Source organism: Spermophilus citellus, assembly GCF_964194105.1.
Source record: "Spermophilus citellus genome assembly, chromosome: 2".
Taxonomy (NCBI): domain Eukaryota; kingdom Metazoa; phylum Chordata; class Mammalia; order Rodentia; family Sciuridae; genus Spermophilus; species Spermophilus citellus.
Window position 1 is genome coordinate 209,418,603 of NC_138183.1, and position 20,292 is coordinate 209,438,894.

Consider the following 20,292-nt stretch of genomic DNA (forward strand, 5'->3'; position numbering starts at 1 on the left):
CCCCCTGCTCCCATGGCAGACACACAAGTATGAGTTCAGACGCTGCACGACACACTTTTTGGACAGGCCCTGGTGACGCCAGCTCTGGGGATTACAACAGGATGGATTGTGCAGGCCCAGAGTGGCATTTTCCATCCTCAGCCAGGGGCTTCCGCAGGAGGCGCCTGGGATCTGCAGACTCTGAGCCCGCCCACCGCCTACGCAGGCTTGGGGAGCTTGCCTCCCAGCTGGGCATCCCCTAGCACATGCTGCTCCGCAGGGAAGACAGAGCCCCAAACACTGCTGGCTGCCCAAATATTTGCCTCCAAGCTCTAGCCCAGCAAGGAGTCCAGGATAGAGCAGTTCAAAGGCCATGCAGCTTTTCCTGGCAGAGCCTGGTGTTGCAGAGGCTGCAGGAGACTGTAAGAGCAGCTTTTTGGTCCTGGAGCCTGGTGCAGCCCACTGCAGGGGTTCCTCCAGCCTATGTTCCAGAGCTTGTTTGAACCATCTTCTGGCCGCTGGCCCATCCAACTAGGTATTGTGTCTTTCTAATGAGCCCTGGATTCTCCAGAAGTTAAAATGTTTCAGAGAGGTACCAGGAGGTGCCAGGTGCTGCACTGGGCTCTTCAATGGCTTACCTCATTAAATACTAATAACAGTGATCTGAAGGCAAAAATACTTGGGCTCAGAGAGGCTAAGTAAGCTGCCCAGGGTTACACAGCCAGTGATTGGGATGCTGGAACAGAAACTCAGAAATCCCTCAATCTGAAGGGCAGTCTTTGCCCCCAAGCTAGGATGCCTCCTGGAGAGAACTGAGGAGCCTGAGAGAGCTTCTTGAGAGGCTTGAAACTTTGCACCAACTTTGAGGAATGGCACAGCACATGCGCTATGCAACACTAGGCCAATGTCCTCTCTCTGGTCTAAAGTGTCATCATCTGTACAGTGAAGGACATGGGTCTGATGTTCCCTTGGATATACCTCTTAAACTTGCCTGGTGGGCTCTGCCTTTGAAACATGTCCACCCTTCTTTCTGCTCAGATCCCTGATCCTTCCTTAACCATCCCAGGGCTTCTGCACTGGCCTTCAGCTGCTTCTCACAGTGCACCCATAGGAGCCCACAGGGCTTTGTAACCAGCCTCTATACAATGTCCACACTGATTCATTGTTCAAGGTCTCTCAAAGTTTGGCTCCCACTTTCAGACACAAAGCAAGTTGGGACATGAGATCCACAGGACTAAAGGAAGAGGGAAAATCTGGATACGGTGGAGATGGGGGCTGATCTGAACTATAACTATTCCCCAGTTTGGCTGAGGAACAGGCATTGGGAGCTCTTGGCATTGGGGTGATGGATAGTGTATGGAGCACCCACGGCCAGGCTTGGGCTCACTGGAGAGACAGCAGGGGATTAATCAGAGTTTGGCTCTATCTTTGGACTAAATCAGCTGCTGGCAGGTAAGGTCAGGGCTTGTCTCCTCAAGGAACTAAAGGCTAATCAGAAAAACCAAGGTATCAGTTGTCAAGCCAGAGAGTGGGGCAGGAAACTTCCTATCAGTCCTCCTCAAAGATGACCTCATTTGATGCCCAACTTAACCCCCACTTTCAGATGGCTGGAGGCTGAGCCCTCTGCAGTGCAGAACACATTTTGTTCTGGTGGTCTTTCATGGTGGAGATTACTGCTATGTTCCTGGCCCAGCTGCAGTATCTCCCCCCTCACTACCCCTGTCAAATGGTACTCATTTCTCAAAACTTCCTCCCTCATCACCACCTTTCTGGTCCTCCTCCTGCTGGAACTCCACCACTGCCAAACCTTCCCTGGTCTCACAGACCTGGTTGGCAGGTCCTTCATATGGCCTCATCTTATTTTAGACGATCTTTACTAAAAGAGACCTTAAAGTCTTGGAGAATTCATAGAGCCTTTCCTTCCTTTGAATCTGCTCAGCTTAGTACAGGGCTAAGCAGCTGGGAGGTGCTCACAGACTCACTCATTCAACTATAGCAAGGAATTTTTATGAGCCAGGTCATAGACCAAGTGACAGAAATTGGGAGACAAAGATGACTTAAGTTGTCATCAGACTTGGAATCAGATTCCAGGATTTTTGAGATCAGGAACCACTGAAGTGGTGGAAAAAATATAAAGAACCCAGAAAAAGAACTCATGGGAAAGTTCTCAGAGGTGGCACAGGGCTGACCCAACTCTGAGCTGTCTGAGAGCACAGGGTAGAGGAGAAGCTGTCAAGGCAGCTTTTACTTCCAAGGATAAATAGCCTTTGAAAGGCTTTGCCTGAGACCAACTCTGAACATGGAAAGTGGGTTTTTGGACCAGAGTCCAAACCCACTGGAAAGGTCTCAAAACTCTGAAGACCTCACCATCTGGTGACCTTGGATGAATATCTTCAACCTCATTGGTAAAACTGAAAAATATATGGCTAACATTTATTATGCCTATTGTTTACAGACTACAAAGCATTTTGGTCTGCAAAGGTTGCTGACAGTAATGAGGATAATCATGAAGAGGATGATAACAAGAGCCTCCTTTCTTCCTCCTTACTCTCCTTGAGTCACACTACAGGAGCTTGAACACCATAGCCCTCAAAGACCAGCCAGGGTCCAGTCTCTTTGCCTCTTGGAAACCTCAGCCTCAAGAGTGGCCCGCCGGCGCTCTGCCTGGCTGGTGGCACAGGCCCCGGAATAGACAGGCCCAGCCTACTCTAATTACTCCCACTCTGGCATCTGCCTCTGGTTAAATGCACAGCTTCTCTCACTGGCTCAGAACATCAGCCATAAACAGAGCATCTGCATGGCGGATGCTGTCATTTAAAAATAGCTCAGGCTTGGGAACCACATTTCCCTGCCCTGGGAGTTCCTGGAATGGGAGCAGGAGCATCTTTCGCGGATTTCGCCCTCCAACAAGCAGCTCAGAGTCCCCAGGCCAGGGCAATACTGGGCTGCCATACTAGTGCAGTTCCTTGGGAAGCCACCAGGTGGCGTCAGGGCTGCCTCCTGGGGGGCCCGGGGGGCCGGGAGGGCCCAGGCCCTGTGCTTTGGTCCTTCTCTCCCACCACTTGGCCCGGGAGCTGGCTGCGGGCAGCGGCTTGGCAGCCTGCGGCTGGGGGCGGATGGCGGGTGGTGTGGGGTTTCTTTCAGCTTCCCCGGAGGACCCTCATGGCTGTGTGCTGAGCAAACGTTCGAGCCTGATGTTGGCAACATGCGGAACCAATTTTCAGGGAATTCGGCAGCCAAACCAGCCACCTTTGGGAGGGAAGCAAGATCGCTGTCGGCCCCGGCCCCTGGGGCTCAGTATCTCCTGTTCAGAAAATCAAGAGGTCTCCTCATGGTGGGGGGCAAGGCCAAACTAGCTATGCTGGCCTGAGAATAGGGAGCCTGAGACAAAGATGGAACTCACTGTCCCTGTGCCGGGGAATTAAAATCAGGGCTTAAGTACCACTTTTTTTTTTTTTAAATATGTATATAAAGCACCTACTATGTGCCCAGAATTATCCTACCTTTTCCATGCATTCCGTTACCTAATCCTCACAATCAACAAGCCTCAGGTGGAGTCAATCAGATACTGTCAGGGCCCCAGTCTTTAAGAATCAATGTTACATCATTACAACCAACCAGAAATGTGATGCTGATTCAAGTCCCCAGCAAAGAGAAGTTATTCTTCTGCTAATCAAGGGCCCTCACACAGAAGTGTGAGACCTCCCTCTCCCAAAACTCTCTGAGTCATGCCAGAGGGGCCTAGGCCACAGCCCCTCCCACCACCAGGAACCTCCTTGCCTAGTGGAAACCCTAACCTCATCTCTTAAACTACTGTCTCTAACTGAACCTAAAATAAATACTTAAATCACACACCTTTGAAACTTTTCTGGTTTTCCCACTGCCTGATTCTGGATATTATCACAATCGCTCCCATTTTACAGATGTGACAGCAAGAATCAGGGAATTAATAAATAACAGAGCATGTCCCTAAGGAAGATGGAGGGCTATAACCCGAATATGGGTAGATAGGATGCTAGGCAAACAAAATTAACAGATGTTCTCTCTGTCCTAGTAGGAGAAAGGGCAGTTCACCCCTCTGAGACTCAGATTCCTCATCCTCATAGTGGGTCATACCAGACAATCCCTCTGTGAGAATCCAATGAGGCTCAGGCTCAGAAACTCTAGAGTTATGTGCATGTAATGTAGTTCCACAGTTCTAACTGTGAAACGGCTGTGTTGTGCAGGAGTCAGAGAAGGAGACTGAAGGGGAAGAACACTTGGAAAAAGTAGTCCCAGGAAGTTCTTCCATGATTAAACAGGAAGAAGCAAAAGAAAGAAGGAGCAACATGGTGGTCTCTAGCCAACATAGTGTCAAAACCTTGAGAAAGTTAAAGGACTCCCTAAGAAACCAAAGGTCTCCTCCGTTCCTGCTCTCCCCTCCTCTCACCCTCATCCCTGTAGCTTCTCAGGGTGGAATCTGACCATCTCTTACTGTGGGTGGCAATGTGTGTAGATGACTTTGAGCAAATGAGGGCTGTTCATGGGGTTCCCACATGTTTGAGCAGTCCTTCATCTGCGTGTGCAACCACTGGAGGTGTGAAAGCACAATCGAACATGAGTGACACCTGTGTGTGGTCACACTCTAAGGGCTGTACACAGCCAGAGGAGGTCAGTACTTTCACTGTACTGGGATGTTTTTCTTTAGCTCTTGCTGATGTGTCTTGCAGTGTCACCCTTCTGAGAACAAAAGAGGGAAGGTCTCTCCTCCTCTCCAGGTTATGCTGTGTGTGTAGTTGTACCTGCAGGTACGGGCAGCAAGAATAGGATCACAGTAATGGAGCCCAGGGTGGTGAGGTGCTGGGGAGCTGAGGCTGGGGACAATGACTACACATGGGTAGGGTGAAGAGGATGCTTGGGGACAAGAGGGACAGCATGCTTCTCAGTGTTCTGCTAGTCTGTGAGGCTGTCTCTTTCTACTCTCCATTGTAAAGTCACTTTCTCAGGTACAGTATAATGGCTCCCCCCATCTGATCCAAACTTGAGTACAGAGGCTACCCCAACATAAGGCAGAGGGACCAAATAATTAGATTATGAGGTCATCTTATTACACACTTACCTGCATATGTAACCCTCGCAGGCTACAAATTTCATATCCAGCATCTCAATTCTCCCAGAGGAGGTCACAGTTTCCATTGTGTGGTCTAGGAAACTGAGGCTAGGGAATTGTACTCTGCAGAGGATAGTGGACATTTGCTCAGATGCTTCTGGCCTGCTGGGCCCTCACCCACTAGACAAAACTCCAGACCCTAACTATGCTTTTCAGATGCACCTGGACCAGACTTGTGCATGAAGTGCCTCATCCCTCACTGGCTTCTCTACCCAGCCACCCATCCTTCTCCAGCCATGGAGATTGCTTTGCCTTTCTCAAAAAAAAATAATAATAATAATAATAATAATAATTCTGGGAGACCCTTCACCTTCTCGGCCTGACAAACTCCTACTCTGTCTTTAAAACCTGGCTCAGTATTATCACCACTTGATCCCCAAGGCATAGTTGGCAGTCCTGTCTGGGACTATTTACTGCAGGCACCATAACACCCACTGAAATGACAGCAGTGACCTTAGGAGCAGCATCTTACAAAGGCCTGTTCTGCGACTCACACTATGCAGGTATTTCATAGGCACTCTATCTGGCATTGCCTACAGGGGAGGCAGGTAAGGTACCCCCACTGGCAGCAAAATTTAAGGGGCACCAAAACACTCAGATCAAGATAATATTTTAATGTAGTATTTTTAAAAATAAAAATCGGCATCTATCTGAAACACAGTACACTCGGGTGCTCAGACACACACAAGCATACAGACCTGCATTTCCCTTCCTGATGGACCCGGCATTTCCCAAAATAGTTCTCAAAGGGATATAGGGTGGAGTCTCAAACAACAACAACAAGGTGAGGAAGGGTGCTTTGTCTCTAGAATCTTTCGAACTCTGATCTATCAGAATAACCTGGGAGAGTTTAAAACATGACTTCTTAAGTTTGACTAAATCTAGACTCCTTTGGAGAATGGCTTTAGAATATGTATTTTTAAATGTTTCCAGGTGATTCCTAGGGACAGTAGAGCTGGCCTAACCACTGCCCTAAAATATTCTGCTCTTTGGGCTTCACTAGAAGTTAACTATTTCCCTCCATGGCAGCAAAATGGGAGCCAATCCCAGCTTTTCCTTCTGTTGAAGCCCTGCCAAGGGCCAGCTGCAGGCCTTCTCCCTTGCCGGCTAGATTTCCCTAGCATTCTTGGGCTGATTGATGTGGGAGTGGTGAGACCCACTCAGTTGTGCAGAAAAATATATCTGACACAATCCAGCTGAAGTTGCCAATACTGGGAATTTTAAATTTATTTATTTGCCTTTCCTAAGTGTGAGGAAGACCAGAGTAGGAAAAAAGGAAAAAAACAAAACATCATGTCTGACCCCAGAGAATATATGCTGAGTAGAAGAGAAAGACACTAATGGAAGAATCACAAAACAAATGAAAAATTACAATGTGGATCAGTGTTATCAGGGAGAGATTCCTGGTACTAGGAGAGTGAACAGCAGGTGTACAGAAGGGCAGGGAAGGCTTACCTGAGAAAGGAATGCTGTGGTCTGCATTAAGCGGGAACAGCATATGCAAAGCCATGGAGATCCTGAGAGAAGATGCTTGCTTCTGAGCTGAGCATGGAAAGCAAAAGGGAACATAGGAAAAATGAGCTTGGAGCGTCAGTGAAGGCATCTTCAGGTTTAGGATTCTTATCTTAAGATAAATGGGGAGCTACTGAAAGGGTATAAAGTCTGGGAGGGAGTTTTGGATGCTACATGTGTAGGTTAGGGAGAATCCAGTAGGGATATTTTGCACCCCACCCCCCCACCAGAGAGATGGTATCTGGTTCTCACTGTGGACATCCCCAAGGGCCTTGCCCTGAAGGAAAGAAAGGGAAACCCTAAGGGCCCAAAGAATCTGAACCTGAAGTCCTTATTTACCCTGGTGTCACAAGAAGCATTGTCCCAGAAAACAATAAATCTCTTTGAATTGAGAACATGTGGTTATAATAGTTATTTCTGCATTTGAAATACCCATAAAGAAGTCAACCCTACTGCCAGAGAAACAAGCCTAGGTAAATTATTAAAACCCATACAGATCATGTAGCCCAGGTCTCCCACTGTGTGCAAGGCAGCACTGGGTGGTACCCAGGACATGGGGACCCAATAAGCCATGACCTCGTGCAATGCCCCAATGGAGCACCTCCCCTCCAGCAGGACAGTCTGCCTTCACAGGATTTGCAGTTCGGAGCCAATAGGAAACATCATGTTTTAATACAGTTCTTCAATTTAAAAAATGTACCATCCTAACACAACATCCAATAGACAGAAATGGAACTTCTATTCCCATTTTAGATATATGCATGTTGAGGCTCTGAGACTTGCTGGTCCTGTGGCTGGTGAATGTAACTGTGACAAAAAAAAAAACCCCAGCCTCCAGAGAGACCAGAGGATATCACACATCTATTTGTCACTGTGGAATGACCAAAGGACTCACTAAACACATTCTTCTTCTTTCCACATCTCCAAGTTAAGTGACTGATCAATCAACACATTGCAAAGGAAAGAACTAATCATTTTCTAATCACCAAGAGGCAGCATGGCAACTGGCTGACAGCAGGGACTTGAGAGTTATATAAACTTGGGTTGGACTGATTTATGAGCATTGTGACCTTGAACGAGTCAAGTCATGTCACCTCTTTTTCTCAGCTGTAAAATAGGTGTAATAATCTGTCCTGTCAAGTAAATCATGGAAGTGGTGGTATTACAAAATTTGCAAAGTGTATCAAAATGTAAGGTCTTACTATTCCTTCACAGGGTCTCTGAACGCCTGGCCAGACTCATAAAGCACAGCTCTCCTTGGAGTTCAGGCAGCATGAGGTGCAAACCACTCCTCCATCCCATCCAGGCTATGGCTGTGCCTTGTCACTAGTCTGATCCCATGACTGCTAACTCCATCCACCCACTCACCACCTGGGACTGGGGAGAAATGTTCACCACACTGGGGAAATGTTCAGTCCACTATGCTGCAGAGAGAGCATTCTCCCTCAGCTCTGTCCCTGGATGGCTCACTCTTGTCATTCAGATATCAGTTGAACTAGTGCTTCCTCAGAATGTTCTTCCCTGACCATCTTAGCCCCATAGTTTACAGGTAGGTATGATGGTACTATAGGTTTTGCATGGAAGTCCTTCATTAGCTGAGAAAGTTCACTTTCTCAGTGAACTTTCATGATGTTTCCTTCTGGTTCATGAGAGTCTTTCACATAAATGAGATTGAATTTTCTTCTGCATCTACTAAAAAAAAGATCACATGGTTTTTCTCATTTGTTCTATTAATATATGAATTGTATTATCTGCTTTTAAAATATTAAACCAACCTTGAATTCCTAGAATAAACCTCACTTAAACATGATGTATTTTCTTTTACACACATTGTTGGATTTTATTTGCTAATATTAAGAATTCTTCTATTTGTACCCACAAAGGATATTGGTCTACAATTTTTCTTCTTTATTAATTTTAATTTTGTAAAGGCTTTGTGTGGTTTTAGTAGCAGGGTAATATTGAATGCTAAAAATGGACTAGCTAATTTTTTAAAAATATTTGAGAGAATTCACCAATGAGACCTCTTAGCCTGACCTGTTCTTTGTAGAAATCAACTTATTTAAATCAACTTATTTAAAATATATGAACCTATTCATATTTTCTACTGCTTTTGAGTCAGTTTGATAATTGTTTTTTTCTATTTGTCCTCTTCATTAAAGTTTTTTAACTAAAAGTCTGAGACTTTTCATAATATTTATTATCCTTTCTTTCATTCTTTATATTTATAAATTTTATATTCTCTTCTCTTTCCATATCCAGTCTCATTAGGGTTTTATCAATTTTATTGATGTTTTCACAGAACCAGCTTCTGGTTTCACTTATTTTCCTCTACTGTTTGTCCATTTTCTTTTTCATTGATTTCCAGTATTATCTTTATTATTTCCTCCTTCTACTTACTTTGAGTAAAAGAGATTTTTCAAGCATGGATTCATCCTTCTAAGAGTGCAATTTTGTTTGCAGATGGTGACTTCCCCACCCTTACAATAAGAGTGTCTATCAGTCATTAAGTTCCCTGGTACTATTTTTATAACCAAGACAATCTTCCCTGTTACATATCCTGTGCCAAGTCATAAAAGTCTTCTATAAACATTTTTCCTGGACAGAGATGGTAAATATACACCAGCCATGCTGCAATTGCCCCTTACAACTTTGCAGACAGCTCACAATAGTCAGGCACCACTTCCTGTGGAACCCAGATGTTAACCTGTTTGATGTAGGCATGTTAGCTAGACTGATCACTGGAGTACTCATAGGGACACCAAACTGACAGAACTTTCACTCCAAGAGATATGCTTCACATATGCACATTCAACTATTTGTATGCTCCTTACAGTCGATGTGTACATTCATTGTTGCCATGGTTTATTTTTTACTTCCCTCAGAAGCTACTTCAATCAAAGTGTATTAGAGTTGATACTTGTTCTGGTTGTTCACTCAGGACTCTCATCACTACCACCTGGCTACATACATGCTCATCATCTGTTCCTGACTCCCTCCTGCGGGCCTCCTAGCCCCTGACCTGGCTCTACCCACCTTTAATTTCCTTGCCCCACCCAAGCCAACATTAGTTCCAGGTTTTCCTTCATGCCCTTCCCATGGAGGATGGGGGCATCCAGATATCTCTTCAGAGATGGCTGGGAGGCCTTGATGGGAATGGATTTTTCTAAAGGACATCCCTTATGTTTCCCCACACCTGTCTGAGAGTCCTAGCAAGAGACTAGATAGCTTCCTGTGCACCAAACCACAGGAGACTTCGGAGCCCTCTCACACAGGCACTTCTTTGAATATTTGCCTCTGTGAGTCCCTAAGTATCCACAGAGCCTATCAAAAGAGGAATATTATCCAGAAAAAATGTCTCGGGACCTTTAGCGTTTAAGTCTCACTGATAGAAAGCAGGAACAGATATTTAAAGGAGAGATTAGGAGTCTGCGTATCTCCTATCAGAATTTCCTTTTATTCCAATTCAGCCCCAGAGCAAGTCTCTGGGTTGATTAATACAATCTAGCTTCCCAGAAGCTATTGGCCTCTGCATTGTCTCACCTGGTGCTGACCTTTTGACTATCTAAGGAACCTGAGGATAGACCTGGGAGCAGGCAGCAATGAGTTCATTTTGGAATTTGTAGTGAGGTTTTATTTTTTGTTTGTTTGTTTTTTTTTAAGTTTCTAAAACATGTTTTTACATATGCTACTTTTTGTCAATTGACCTTTCCCCCCCAATTTTCACCAGATTACTGTAAGTCATCTATGAACTTTGCAATGTCCAATATGGTAGCCACTAGTCCTGTGGTTATTTTTAAATTAAGTAAAATAAATGAACTCTAACATTCAGTTCCTCGTCACTGGTCACATTTCAAGTTCTCAATAGCCACATGTGACCACGTATTTACATCATTACTGAAAGTTCTGTTGGTCAGCGTTGCTCTACTCTAGGTAATCACTGAGATTCCTCATATAACTATAGTACTCACTGGTCTTTGTGAGCCCCGTGGAAACTGTAGGGCAGTGTGGAGGCCAACAGTTTGTGTCCTGCTCAGAGTTAAGCTTGGAATCAGCCTACAATGCACATACACAAAATTCTGAAAAAGGTCCATTCCACTCCATAAGATTTGTTGAGCATCTACATCCTGCCAGACCCTCTGTGCCAGGTGCTAGAGCTGTCTGAATGACCAGACAAAGGCTGTACCCTCAAGTTGCTCATTGTTGAGGATAGAAGGCAGGTAATGCAAACCTAAAACAAGGTGATGGACCCCAAGCAGAGGAAGGAGTGCATGATGAGGACCTTAGGAGTACAAATGGCCTGAAATTACCACTGGTAGGGGAGCAGTGGAAAGCTACAGAAAACAGACTATGTCCAGGTACTTTCTGAATGATAAATGGGAATTCCCCTTCAGTCCTGGCAAATAACACTTTCAAAAATTTAAGAGTACATTTCAAAATGAAGAAGCAAGACATAGCCCAGCAGGATGGGGAACTATAAGCAAGCTAATGATTGTGGAGGACACACTGGGCTCACCTGGCCTCAACACCCACACAAAGCTTAACACAGGTTAGCTGTTAAGCAAACATACAAATATGAATATTAACCCTAATTCAGGTATGCATGGATTATTTAAATAATCTTATTTAAATCTTATTTAAATTTCTCCTTGAAGCCCTAATTATGGTCAGATTTTGAAAACTGAGAATAAAGCATTATGGGTAATACCATTTGAGGTGTTAAATCAAGCCTCACCAGAAGGTAATGCTACCTCTGCTTTTGGGTTATGTGAATCATTAAATTCTTGTTCTTTTAAGTTGCTTGAAATTGAGTTTTCTGCCATAAAAGGCCCATTTACAAAAGGGAAGGAAATTGGAGTTTTGAAATTGGGGTCCTTTCTTGAGTGAACACTGGAATCACCTAGAAGGTGTGCTACAACACAGATTCTTGGGCCCCCTTCTCAGACTCAAGAGGTGCATCCTTAAACTTGATTTTCTAACAAACCCTGATTACTGCTGGTGGTTGGACTAATTTTAAGCACCACTGGCTTAGCCACTTACCAAAGGTCATTCTGTAAGTGACAATCTAGAATACAAACCTGGCCTATCTGAATCCAAACACAGAACTTTCCCCATTCAGTACCTTTAGTAGACAGGGTGGAGGGGAACTTTAGCAGGAAGATACTACGTCTTCGATATGAATAGAAAACTAGCAAGGGGTGGGGGCAAAGAGAAACTCATCAAATTTAAGTAGTTTAGAGAATAAGGTGCAATAATTTTCAGGCCACCTTGTCTGATTTTTCTCCCTATAAAATGCCGTTCTTGTTCCCACTCCAGCTATCTTTCACTTACAAAAGGCATCCTGCCTCTTTGCACACACAGTGCTTCATTATGTGGGCCACTTAATTACATGTATAAAATGTAATGAAATTTCATATGTCCATATGGAGTAGTGTTAGGCAATATTTTTATAATGTTACTTCCAGCCATCGTGTGAAAGTTATAACGTCACTGACACATAATTCCTTGGAAATTCCCACCTAATACTATATGGGTAATGCTAAAACCAAATAAACTTTTTCTGTCAGTCTTCTTCCCTCTTCTCCAAGCAATCTAATCAACTGTTGCCACGCCAGAGGTTAAATGCACTGGGAATTTTGGAAGATTTCAGAACATAAAATTGAGCTGGGTCTCTAAGCACCCCAAAATGATTGGGGATTGGGTGTCCTGCTTTAGCTAAAAAGAGGCTATTGTATCTTCTGTCACAACCTCTAAGAGTTTGGATAAAATACGAAGCTTTGCTTTTTCTCTAGGAATGAAGAAAGAGAACAACAAAGATGTAGGATAAGGAAGGGAGAGGAACATCATAGAGGGCATCCAAAAACTGAAATGGAAGTTGGCAGGCAAGTTTGTGCCACCACTTGACCCAATAGAGAAGCCATCTGGAGGCCTGGAAGCAGTGGTTTGAAACCCAATGAAGAGGTGGAATGTAAGTTCTTGACAACTTGGATCATGATTAATTCAGCCCAGTAAATATTTTTGGATACTAACTAGGACAGGGCCTGCGCTAAGTGCTGAGGACTTGAAGATGAATTAGGCACTTTCCTGTATGAAGATGACTGCTGGGAGCTGTGGCAGACATCAGTATGCAGTGGTAATGTCCACCACATTTAGTTTTTTGGCAAAAAAGTGATGTGATCAGACTTGCAGTTTAGGAAGATGATCTCAGCTGGAGATAAGGCAGTGGGCTTGGAGGCACAAAGTGCAGGTAACACATTACTGCAAGTTTCAAGAGAGAAAGCTCAATGTCTGGGACCAAGGAGGGGCTACCCAGAAATCAGGAAGGCACAGTTTGGAAATACTGAGACAATAAAAGCAGCAGGATGTGACAAGAGCAATGGAAGAGTCTAATATGAGTCCCAAGTTTCAGGTTCAGATGACAGAATGTTTATGTGAATTCACTCATCCTCAGGATCTAGCAGAATTTCAGGTACAGAATAGATGCTTAATTAACTCTAAGTTTAATTAAGTGAATCAATGTCAACTTATTCTCTCTAAGCCTTTCTTTCTCTTTCTAAGATGTTCATTGTTAGGAGGATTCATTTCAGTAGTGTAGGTAAAAATTCCTAACGCTGTATCTGGCTCAACCTAGGTACAAAAAAAACCTTTAAATTCTTAATCTTCTAAAAAATTCAATATGACGCACGCCTGTAACCCCAGCGGCTTGGATAGCTGAGGCAGGAGGATCACGAGTTCAAAGCCAACCTTAGCAAAAACGAGACGCTAAGCAACCTAGTGAGACCCTGTCTCTAAATAATATACAAAAAAGGGTTGGAGATGTGGCTCAGTGGTCGAGTGCCCCTAAGTTCAATCCCCAGTACTAAAATTTAAAAAAAAAAAAAAAAAAAAAAAGACAAGAAAAATCTAGTAAGTATTCCAAAGACAGCTAAAAATACCAGAGTGAGCATATACACTGTACTTTGGCTTCCTCCTGAAACATCATACATATTAGTAAAGGGATGTTTTCAAAGGCAGAAACCCAGAGGTAAGACGATGTGGAGAAGGCCTCAGTACTAAAAGCTGAGCTGCGGGCGGCAGAATGCTGAACGTCAACTCACCCGGGAGAGCAGCAAGGCCCAAGCCTGAGCAGCAGCCTGGAGGCGCAGGGCAAATGACACGCAAGGCCACATCTCTAAAGTTCAGCATAAAGGCCCAGGACTGCCACCGATGTCGCTGGATGTGAAAGCAGGTGGTGCCAAGTCAGAGGAAGGGGCTGCAAGTCTGTTTAGAAAGGAGCACGAGCCTCTCCAGTTCTACACAAGGCCCAAGCTGCCCTTCCCCTCTCAAGCCCTTCATTGGCCACCGGAAGTACGGTCAACCGGAAGTCCGCTCAGGCACTGCTTCCTGTTGGAATACTCCAGGGCTGGCAGCTGTTTTCTGGGGGAATCTTGGAGAAAATCTAAAGATGTTGACCTCAGACGTTCTCCAAACAGTCCAGCCCTGTCACTTACAATAAGGATTTTAACACGAGTATCTCAGTGTCTTCCTCATAGTAAAACTTCCTTCTGGATTTTTTTTTTTTTTGGTACCTTATCCTCAAATATGATCAGAGAGCCAAGGTCCACCAGCTTCATTAGGAAAGTCTCTGATATTAAAACAAACAAAAATACAACAAAATAAAATGGGATTGAGAGGTAAGCTGCAGGATATCAGGAATCTTTGTGTTATTCCCTAAGTTCTTAGTTGCCAAGGATGTGGTAAACACTGGTTGGATGAATGAATGAGTGACTGAATAAAGCAATTAGGACAAAATAGGGTTTGTATAAGAGTTTTGAATAAGAATTTTAATTATATTAAAAATTTTTAATAATATTTTCAAAGGAATGGGCTCAGTTAAAGCCTCCATAAAAAAGAACTAGTGTGCTAGAAAAAGGAAATTTTCACAGAACAAAGAGGAGCACTTGAAAATTTACAAAATGATACAGAAGCAAAAAGAATTGCAGTATTTCTTCAACAACAATGACAAAAAATTTTAAATAGAATAGAAAATCAAAGAACAAACTCAGGAGGTTAACGTTGAGTATTATGAGTTCCTGAGAAATATATAGAGAAAACTGTGAGGAGAAAATAATCAAATAATTCATGATGACTTTCTAGAACTGAAGGATCTGAATTTCCAGTTTGAAAGGACCCACTGAATACCCAGCACAATGGATAGACTTTTACCTGCACCAAGGTGATTATCATGAAATTTCAAAACCCTGAGGACAACAAGGTCCTTCAAACTGTGAGGGAGACAGAATGGGGATGTTTTTAAAGGCATAAAGCAAGAAGACAGAGACAGCAGTCCAGGAGAACTTAGAATTCAAACTTTAGCAGGTGGGCAGCAGACTATTAAATGTAAGTGAAACAGAGAAGTGCTGCAAGCCAAGGAACGAGAATCTGAACAGCACAGCATCAGCCTTCTCAACAGCTACACTAGAACCTAGAAGATAATAAAGCTGTAAGGTCAGGCAGCAGCGACCAAAAGGAGGCAGATTTAAAAAGGCTGCTGAACGAGGTTTTATTGAGATTTCGCTCCCAGTGAGACCCTCAGACCAACAGGCTGGGTCTGAGGAGAAGCACACTGGGGCTCCACCGGACTGGAATTTTTACTGGGCTTAGGGCAGAAAGGGAGGGCTTGGGACAGGAAAAGGGGTTTTTAGAGTCCCTTGTCTTACTAGGGTTGTGGGGTGGGGGGTTGGGAGACGTGGTGAGCTGGTTAAGATCCAGGATTGGCCAGGAGACCCCACTGATTGACAGTTGGTTCCTTCAGGGCCTGATTGGTGATTCTTTCGAATGCATGGGTTACTTGGTGCTTTGTTCCTCAGCCACCTCCATCAACCTAACAAAAGCAATACCCACAAATTTTCAATTTGATACCTTCAAATTTTCAATTTCAATAAGAAATAATTTCCACTATAGAATTCTATTGAGCTGAAAATATTAACAGAGTGTAAGGGTAGAATAAAAATATTCTAGACACACTGAGTCTCAGAAAAAAAAAAAAAAAACAGAATGAAAGGAGGGAGGGAGGAAGAAAAGAAGGAACTTCCCATATATCCTTTCTCAAGAATCACCTGGAGTAATTGTTGTATTACTAATAGGGCATTATGTAAAATTGTGGATGTGTAACCGATGTGATTCTGCAATCTGCATTTGGGGTAAAATTGGGGGTTCATAACCCACTTCAATCTAATGTATGAAATATGATATGTCAAGAGCTTTGTAATGTTGTGAACAACCAATAAAAAATTTAAAAAAAAAATAACAAAAAAAAAAAAAAAGAATCACCTGGAGGGTGTGCTCCAGCAAAGAAGGGGAATAAATAATGAAAGAGAAAAGACACAGAATCTAGGAAACAAGGCACCAAACAGAAGAGAAATCTGCAGTGTATAATTTGTGTCCCTTTCCTGCATTGGGAAGATAAAGCCCTTTAGGGAGGCCTGTAAGAATTCCACTATGTCTGGCTTCTCCAATCTCTTCTCCAAATACCCTATGCTCCAAGTACTTATCCTTCTGCTCCTGGAATAAAAATTTCCTCTCCTTCCCCTCCCCCTTTGCTGCTCTTTCTGCTTAGAATTCCCTTTGTGTGGGTCATTATTCAGACTGTTGTCCAAATGCTACCTCCTTAGAGAGAATTCCCGAGTCACCCTCTCAAAACCACCTCATCCTCATCATTCTGCTTTGCCTTTTTTAAATGGCCTTACTTATTCTCTGAAATCGCTATTCATTTCTGTAGTGTCCAGCTGTTGCATCATGATGTCAACTCTGTGCATAGGCACCTCTGTCTGTCCTCTTTGCAAATATGTTATCCTGGGCTTTGAACAATGCCAGACATATAGTGGGCATCTCAATAAACTTTTGAGAATAAATAAATTAATAATCCCACATAATGTTCTTAAAAACACTGTGGGGTAAGTATTCTTTCCCTATTCTACAGATATTGAAGATGAGGTTCAGAGAGGTTAAATGACTAGCTGAACAACACATAGCAGTTTAGAGTGGGGTCAGAATTCCTGGTCTGCCAAATTGTACCAACTGCATTATTTCCATTTTCACATACACCCCCAGATAGGATCACATTCTTCTCTCCCAGATCTGCTAACTGCAACCCTGTGGGTCTCAACTTTTGCTGAATTGCCATGTTGTGTTTCAGACCAGTTAAACTAGACTTTTTGGACATTTCAAGTAGTCTCAGTCATAGCAGTAGAGGTTCTAGAGATTCTAGAACCTTCCCTAGAGTAAGCACAGATTCAATGGGCATCTGCTCTGTGCAAGCCCTCTGTTGTGGCCACCAAAGAGGATAGATAATACCCTGACCACAAGGCCTGGTCTACTCAAAAATGGACACTTGGAAGCATGACAATTATCTGTGATCATTCCCATGAACCAGCATTGAAGATTAGCTATAGTTAATAAGTCTGGCCTTCCAACTTGTTTCTCACATAAAGCCCATTCTGTGCAGGATTTCAGAGATAGCCCAGCACCCTCCTCCTGGGAAACTGTTTTCCTTTGGGAGCTTCCTTTATCTATATACTCAGTCTATGTGTTCAGAGGGAGGGGTTGATCTTTTTTTCCTTGACTACAGTGACTGGCTCAGCCATGGTCATATGATTCCCACCAGGCCAAGGAGACTTAATTCATGTATGTTTGCAGAAAACATATAAGAGAAGGCCTTTTGTGGTTGAATTTAAAGCTGAGACACTACAGATCTGGAACTACAGCAGGATGTCTCATGTAAAGAGACTGCCCAGGAACAAAGCTAATAAGAACCAAGTGTAGAGACAGAGGCCAAGTCTAGATGCTGCTGTTTGAACACCTGTATTCAGCCAGGACTGAAGCCATATTCTCTGGGTACTTTCTCAGTTATGTAAACCACTAAATCCCCTTTTGATGTCTGAGCAGTTTGAGTTTCAGTCATTATAAACAATAAAATCTAAATAATGCTGTATTTGAGTTCATCAAAGCTTTGTGGGGTTTTGCTTTGTTTTGTTTCTGGGGTCACAGATGTCTTTAGCTCTCTAAATTACCCACCTCCCAGATGGCCAATCAGAAAAATGAATGCAATTCACGTATCTGCGTGGTCAGACCCCCAATACTGCAGTAGAGAAACCCATGAATGTTCAACCTTGTTTAGTAAGTCCTGTATTTATTTCTCTTATCTATCATTATTGTGGAATTGAATGGGATTTTGGTTACATTTAATTTCCTCCTACCATCATATTAAAACTTGTAAAATTAATTTGAGTTCCAAGTTTTGATTGGACAATTTAACTTTTCTGGTCATCACTTCCCAGATTTTTTTTTTTTGTGTAAGTTAATTGGACTTTTGCCACCCCTTGCAGCAAAGTTGCAGATATCACACTCATTTTGGCAGGCATTTGAAATTCAACAGTCTGAAAAGTGATCCAGGTTCTTGGGCTGTATTTATAGCCACAGTATTTATCCCTTGGTGTGTCTTCTCTGACACAGTTTGAGGCCCAGAACCACTTGTGATTTCCATAGCTCTGTCCAGGGCAGGCACGCTGGGCTGGCACCCCCAGCGCAGGGACTCCCTGCCTCTCTGGCAGTTGGGTTATGGGGTGGTGGGGGGAGTTACCCCTGCAGGTAGAGAAATCAAGGTGCCAGGTCCCAGACTTTCTGTAATTTTTCTACGAGTCTGCCTTCCTGTGTTCCTTTTAAGGAGAGATGGCTGCTTGGAAAATTTACTTCTGATTTCTCCAATGGCTCAAACCTATATATTTAGCAGGTGTTATTTTCAATATTCATAAACAAAATGAATTAATTTCTGTAAAATGGGCAAAAAAGTATTTATGTGGCTTCATAAGGAGTTTTATACAAATATAGAATATAGGAATACTTTTTTTTTTGCAGTTAAATAGATTATAACTTAAGTGTGAGCCAGAGCAGTGTAATGTCACATCAGAGAAGAACAGTTGGCTTACCCATGAGCCAGGATCTTGAATGTACTGCTGTGTCATGTCACTCTTTGACAGTTTATTGTGCCTAACTTTTCTACCTGCCTGTGTTATTCATCAATAACATCAGTGCTTCTTTCATTTCCAAAAGTATCTCAATTTCAAATTTGGCATTTCACAAAATGGACCCAAGTTCACTTATCTTTTTCATGTAATGATATTTATAATGGAAAGGCTGAATTTTTATTAAAATTATCATGTGATAAGAACTTTAAAATAGAATGATGAATGATTCAAATAAAAGAAGGTGCTAATGACTCCCCTTGCTTCTATAGCCCTAGTTGGGGTATGTACAATAATATCCATTAGCTGATTAATCTTAATCCAAAGTCTGAAACCTAATTTATTGTACTTAGTAAATTAAAGTTGACCTTGTTTCTCTCAATCTAACCTTTTGGGTTTAGTTGATGAAATAGGTCATATCAATATTGTGTGTCATCAAATTATTATTTCCCAAGCCTGAAAAATGCTACATTTTTATTGTATTACTTTCTGGATCATAGTACCAATTATTGCCATTTTAAAACATCTTTTGTTGTCCCAATAATGCACAATTTCCAAGAACTACTGTGGGGCCATATGCAACATCGTCTACTCTGTCTTTAGAATTAAAAACACAAGTGTGCATGCTGGTACTGCCAGTTAATCTGTGTGTGACTTTGGGTCATGTCCTATCCTGAGATTTCAAATGAGGACAGTGATCCTCAACCTACCCACCCTACAATGTGTTGTTGACCAGGAGGATAGAGAAGACAATGAGTATCCTTCCTGAAGATTGCTTCTCAGTTCCCCATGGAGTGCTTTCAGGGGTACCTGTGTACCACATTTGAGCAAACAAAGCTCTAGAGTGCTCTTAAGGAAAAGGCCAGTACCTGGATCGTGGGTTTCCTTTGCCAGAAAGGAAGGAGAGGATATGGAATGAACAGCTGCTCACAGTTGGGCTCCTTGCCCTCCTCCACCCCAAGTGAAGGCAGCTGGGCTTCCTTTTAGGTAGGATGCCTGGGGACAGGGCCTTCGGTACTCCTTGTCTCAGAGAGGAGTAAAAGGTAACCTTGGGTACCTGGGAAGTCAAGGAAAGAGTAAGGCAAACCCATAAACAGGTCCTGTTTCAGTCTATCCTTTTCCTCATTCTAGCCAAGATACCTAGGAGGAAGAATGGAGCTGTGGCTCTAGACACAGACACACTGGTACCCAGTTGTGCGTCTTCCTAAAGCAAAGAATCTCAGTGCACTCATCCATCATCATCTAGCAGAAAAGACAAACAAATCATTATGATGTGATAAAGCAGATCAGAGAGGTCCTTTAAAAGTACCATGGGAACTCTGAGGAAGAGCTTAAAACTGGGAGTCTGGGGAAGGCACCAGAGGATGGTGTTTGAAAGACAAGTGGAAATTGACCAAACAGAGAAGGTGACAGGGAAAGGAAGACTGGGGTGGTAATCGCATATAGGACCTCATGTGAGCCAAGAACTTAGGCAGGCCCTTCACCTGGCTCAGTTGGTGACATTGACCCATGATCCCTTCTGGCTCAGACATTCTCTGGGCAGAGGAGTCAGGCCTGCAGCCATATTTTAGTTCTGCCATTTCATACCCCTAGTACCCTAATAGGTAGAGATTACAATCCCATTTTACAGAGAGGAAAACTCTGGCTCAG